Source organism: Stenella coeruleoalba (assembly GCF_951394435.1).
Source record: "Stenella coeruleoalba genome assembly, chromosome: 9".
NCBI classification, from domain to species: Eukaryota; Metazoa; Chordata; class Mammalia; order Artiodactyla; family Delphinidae; genus Stenella; species Stenella coeruleoalba.
Genome location: NC_137155.1, coordinates 20,012,775 through 20,018,774, shown reverse-complemented (window position 1 = coordinate 20,018,774; position 6,000 = coordinate 20,012,775).

The window sequence follows — 6,000 nt, the reverse complement described above, 5'->3', positions numbered from 1 at the left end:
AAGATGATCATATTTTCCAAAAAATGATGCTGGAACAACTGATCTTTAACATCCTTATGTAAAAGAATGCACCTCAACTCATAGCCTGCATGATTTACAAAACCTAACTTGAAATGAGGCATAGGCCTAAATGTAAAACCTAAAAGTAAAAAACTTCCAAAAGAAAATGTAGAAGAAAATCTTTGCAACCTAGGTTTGGAGAAAGTTTTGGGTTTTTTTGTTTTGTTTTGTTTTCAGATGGGACACAAAACCACAATCATAAAAGAAAAAAATAGATAAATTGGACTTTTTCAAATTTAAAAGATGTGCTCTTCAGGTGACAGTGTTGGGAAACTAAACAAGAGCCACAGGTGGGGAAAAAATGTGACCAAATAATGTATCTGACAAAAGACTGGTATCAACAATATATAAAGAAATCTCAAAACTCAATAATAAGAAATCAAACAGACGAACAAAAACTGGGCAAAAGATTTGAATGGATATTTCACCTAAGAAGATATACAAATGGCAAATAAGAATGTGAAAATATGCTCGCTTCATTAGTAATTGGGGAAATACAAATCAAACTCATAGTGAGAGAGAACTACACACCTATTAGAGTGGTTTTTAAAAAAAGTGACAATACCAAGTGTTGGTGAGGCTGTGGAGTAACTGGAACTCTCACATATTGCTAGTGGGAATGCAAAATTGTGTAGCTCCTTCGGAAAACAGTTTAAATATTACTTATGAAGTTAAATACATTTACCACATGACCCAGCCATCCCCCACTCATATGTAAATACACATTCAAGGGAAATGAAGAAATATATCCATTCAAAAACTATATACAAATGTTTATATTGGCTTTATGTAGTCACCAAAAACTAGAAACAACCAAAATATCAACTTTTGGATATATAAACAAATTGTGGTACATGCATGTAATGGAATAAAACTCTGAAACCAATTACTGATACATAAAACAACATGGATGAATCTCAAATATATTATACTAAGTCAAATGGCTATATACTATATGATTCCATTTACCATATAAGTTTCTGAAAAAGGCAAAAAGGATAGGGACAGATAATGGATCGGTGGTTGCCAGGGGTGAATGTTGGGGGACAAGGATTGACTACAAAGAGAGATGAGGGAACTTTTGGCAGTAATGGAAAAGTTCTATATCCTTATTGTCATAGTGGTTACATGACTCTATGTATTTGCCAGAATTCATAGAGCTGTATACCTAAAAAGGGTGAGTTTTACTGTGTGTAAATTATACCTCAGTAAACTTGACTTTAAAACAAAGCAAAGCAAACAAAAAGAACTAAACCTACACAGAGTGCTGAAATGTAAACTATTAAAACAATGAAAAAAATTCCAAAAATCACCAAAGAGAAAAAGCAGACTCTCCACAAAGCAACTAAATTAGACAGATAGAAGACTTCTCATTAGTAAAAACTGTGCCTCTTCAAAGTACTGAGAGACAGTATATGTCAGCTAAATTATTACTTAAGAGAGCAGGTAAAAATAAAAAACATTTCAAAGTCTGAAGAAACTACTCAGAGACTCTCATTGAATATATACAATGAATATACTTCAGTAAAAAACTGAGGGCCTTCCCTGGTGGTGCAGTGGTTAAGAATCTGCCTGCCAATGCAGGGGACACAGGTTCGAGCCCTGGTCTGGGAAATCTCATATGCCGTGGAGCAACTAAGCCCATGCGCTACAACTACTGAGCCCGCATGCCACAACTACTGAAGCCCACGTGCCTGGAGCCCGTGCTCTGCTACAAGAGCAGCCACCGCAATAAGAAGCCCGCACACCACAACGAAGAGTAGCCCCCGCTCAATGCAACTAGAGAAAGCCTGCATGCAGCAACGAAGACCCAACGCAGCCAAAAATAAGTAAATAAATAAATTTAAAACAAAACAAAACAAAACTGAATCTAGAAGGAAAGAGATGAGCAAATAAATTGGTAAATGTTGCTAAATTTAAATAAGCATTAAATATAAATAGCAACAACTATTTGTTGTTATAATAGCAACTATTATACTATTAATATATCATGTGGCTTCAAAAACAAGGTGGAACAAACATACACAAGACAATAAATGACATGGAAGATGGAAGGGAAAAGACATATGTTAAAGAATGCTATTCTTTGAGAGGAAGATGGAGATATTGATTAGCCATTTGCTAAGTCAAGTGAGTATGTGAAAAATTTTAGAATAATGATTAGAAGTAAAATAGCCTTTCAAATTACTACAGAGGGAAAAGGTGAACAAAGAAAAACATTTAAGCTAAGATATGAATGGAGAAAAAGAGGAACAACAGCAACAAAAAGGCCAAAAAAAGGCAAGGTTAATAGAAAACACAAAAGAAGATGGTAAGAATAATTACAAATGTAATAGTAATTATCAAAAAAAGTAAGTGGATTAAATTTACTTGTTGAGACAGATTGTTGAATTGGATTTAAAATATCTATCTGTATTCTGTTTATGAGACAACTCCCAAATATAATGTCACAGGTTTGAAATAAAAGGATGAAAATATTATTATTAGATAAAAATATACATCAAGATAGAAAGCAGTACTAGAGATAATGAGGATCATTATTTAATGACAATAAAATTTTATCAGGAAGCAATATTAATCCTGAACCTATACATAACTAACAGCATAGCCTCAAATTATATAAAATGTAAATGGAATTTCTACTCAAAGGGTATATTAATGCTACTACAGTGTAAATGGTTGCAACACTATTGCTACTTTGTAGAAATGGAATGAAGTGTTAGCACATACAAGAACTCTAGCCTAAAGTGAGCTTTTAAAGTTTTTCTATTATAAGTTAGCCTTCTGTTTGCAATAAATATTATCTTACACATGCACACACACACACACACACACACAAATACATATTGCTTTAATGTACAAAGTACCCATATCCACCCCAACCATGAGAATCTTCTTCAGATATTTGTAAACTAGGCAATTTCTCAAGGTGTTTAAAGTGAGAGAAATTTGACTACATTAAATAACAAGCTTTTTCCTGTACATCATCTACATCAAAATAAATAACATGTAGATTTCAAATAGGACTGCCTACATATTCATTAACTACTTCTCAGTATTGTCAGTTAGTTGTTTAGATTATTGAGTTTACTAAGATTCATAAGAAGAACAGAGGTCATAATATATATTTATTTCAAAAGTTTATGATTAAGAAAGTTAGCAAAATCCTAGGGCTTCCCCCACTTAAACTGAATTCCAGAATCCTTTCTTTAGGTTACATTTTTTCTGAAAACTCTCTCATGCCCTCTGCTGTCCATTTATTGAAATTTTTTGTTGAAGTATAGTTGATTTCCAATGTTGTGTTAATTACTGCTGTACAGCAAAGTGATTTAGTTCTATATACACTCTTTTTTTTAATGTATTCTTTTCCATTATGGTTTATCATAGGATACTGAATATAGTTCTCTGGGCGATACAATAGGACCTTGTTATTTATAAATTCTATACATAAAAGCTTACACCTGCTAACCCCAACTTCCCACTCCATCCATCTCCCAACCCTCTCCCCCTTGGCAGCCACCAAATTGTTCTCTGTGTGTGATTCTGTTTCATAGATAATTTCATTTGTCTCATATTTTAGATTCACATATAAGTGATATTTGTCTTTCTCCTTCTGACTTCACTTAGTATGATAATCTCTAGGTCCATCCATGTTGCTGAAAGTGCCATTATTTCACTCTTTTTTATTGCTGAGTAGTATTCCATTGTGTCTATGTACTACATCTTCTTTATTCATTCATCTGTCAATGGACATTTAGGGTTGTTTTCATGTCCTGGCTATTGTGAATACTGCTGCTGTGAATATAGGGGTGCATGTATCTTTTTGAATTATAGTTTTGTCTGGATATATGTCCAGGAGTGGCATTGCTGGATCATATGGTAATTCTATTTTTAGTTTTCTGAGGAACCTCCATACTGTTTTCCACAGTGATTGCATCAACTTACATTCCCATCAACAGTGTAGGAGGGTTCCCTTTTCTCCACACCCTCTCCAGCATTTGTTATTTCTAGACTTTTCAATGATGGCCATTCTGATTGGTGTGAGGTGATACCTCATTGTAGTTTTTTTTTTTTTTTTTTTTTTTTTTTTGCGGTACGCGGGCCTGTCACTGTTGTGGCCTCTCCCGTTGCGGAGCACAGGCTCCAGACGCGAAGGCTCAGCTGCCCCGGCTCACGGGCCCAGCCGCTCCGCAGTATGTGGGATCCTCCCAGACCGGGGCACAAACCCGTGTCCCCTGCATCAGCAGGCGGACTCTCAACCACTGTGCCACCAGGGAAGCCCCTCATTGTAGTTTTGATTTGCATTTCTCTAATAATTATTGATGTTGAGCATCTTTTCATGTGCCTATTGGCCATCTGTATGTCTTCTTTGGAGAAATGTCTATTTAGGTCTTCTGCCCATTTTTGGATTGCATTGTTTGTTTTTCTGTTGTTGAGTTGTATGAGCTGTTTGTATATTTTGGAAAGTAAGCCCTTGTTGGTCACATCGTTTGCAAATATTTTCTCCCGTTCTGTAGGTTGTCTTTTCGTTTTTGTGACAGTCTGTTGTGGCTGTCCACACATGGTTTTTGTGACTGATGTCACTCAGAGCATCTTGTAAATCCTAGGGCTTCCTGGAAGACAGTTGCCAATTTCATGCAAGTATTATCTGTCATTCGTAAGGTGTAGGAATTGTAGAGTTCATCGACTTATAAAACCTACCTGGCATTTTTTTTTTTTTTTTTTTTTTTTTTGCGGTATGCGGGCCTCTCACTGTTGTGGCCTCTCCCGTTGCGGAGCACAGGCTCCGGACGCGCAGGCTCAGTGGCCATGGCTCATGGGCCCAGCCGCTCCGCGGCATGTGGGATCTTCCCGGACTGGGACACGAACCCGTGTCCCCTGCATCGGCAGGCGGACTCTCAACCACTGCGCCACCAGGGAAGCCCCTACCTGGCATTTTTTAATGCTGTAATGAAAGTACTTATAACAAGTTATCCTCGCCTAGGACTTTGAAGTTGCAAGTCGGTGGATCTTTAAGGACAAATCTTTAAGTTTCTTATTTTTGTAGCACAAGGCAAGTAAATTTCCCTTTTTTGAACTTGAGAGATATCCCTTTCTGAATAGATTCAGTCCACAGAACTTAACATGGCGACCATTTCCTATCATGGACAAGAGGTCTTGGATATTTATGACTTTGCAGCCTGAGAGCCTCAGGGGCTGATGATGGGTTTCTCCAAGAGGACTCTCTAAGCCACAGCAGTTGGCCCCTCTGAAGGGGATGGAAGACAAACAGAGGGGATCTCCTGAGCTCAGCCAGGAGCCAGGGGACTTCAGCCAAAGTTCAGGAAAGTCTGAAGAAGAGCCCTGGGGGGGAGGGGACTCCCAGCTGCAGGGGCCCCGCCCGCCCTGCCCCAACACTTGAAAAGACTCCATCCCTCAATGAGAGAATGTAACTCACTTTACAGAATGTATAATCCAGTGTTTAATAAATTTGTTCCATTAGGCTGTGTGAAATTGTTAATTCATCATCACAGGGCAAGGTGTCAAGATTTAATCACTAGGCTAGTTTAGGCAACAGCTGCTTAAATTGTGGCTTTAACTATCAGAATAGTCAATCATAAAATATCTCAGACAAAATTTCAATATGGAATTTTCATTGGTATATTAAATTGTACATTTATTGAATATTAATTATTAAATTAAGTAAAATATTCATTTAGAATATTTAGATGGTAAGAAAGACTGACTCACTATTTGATTCAGTCTTAGGAAACAATATATGCTAAGAAGTGCATTTAAATTTTTTAAATTATAAATGTAATATATGTTCATTATTGAAGACACATAAAAAAATGAAATAATTCATCTTACTACTTGGAGATAAGCATTGTTATCAAGTTGTGTGTTTCTCTCTGCAATTGTTTCTATGGAATATATGTTAAAATTCCTATTATTATTATT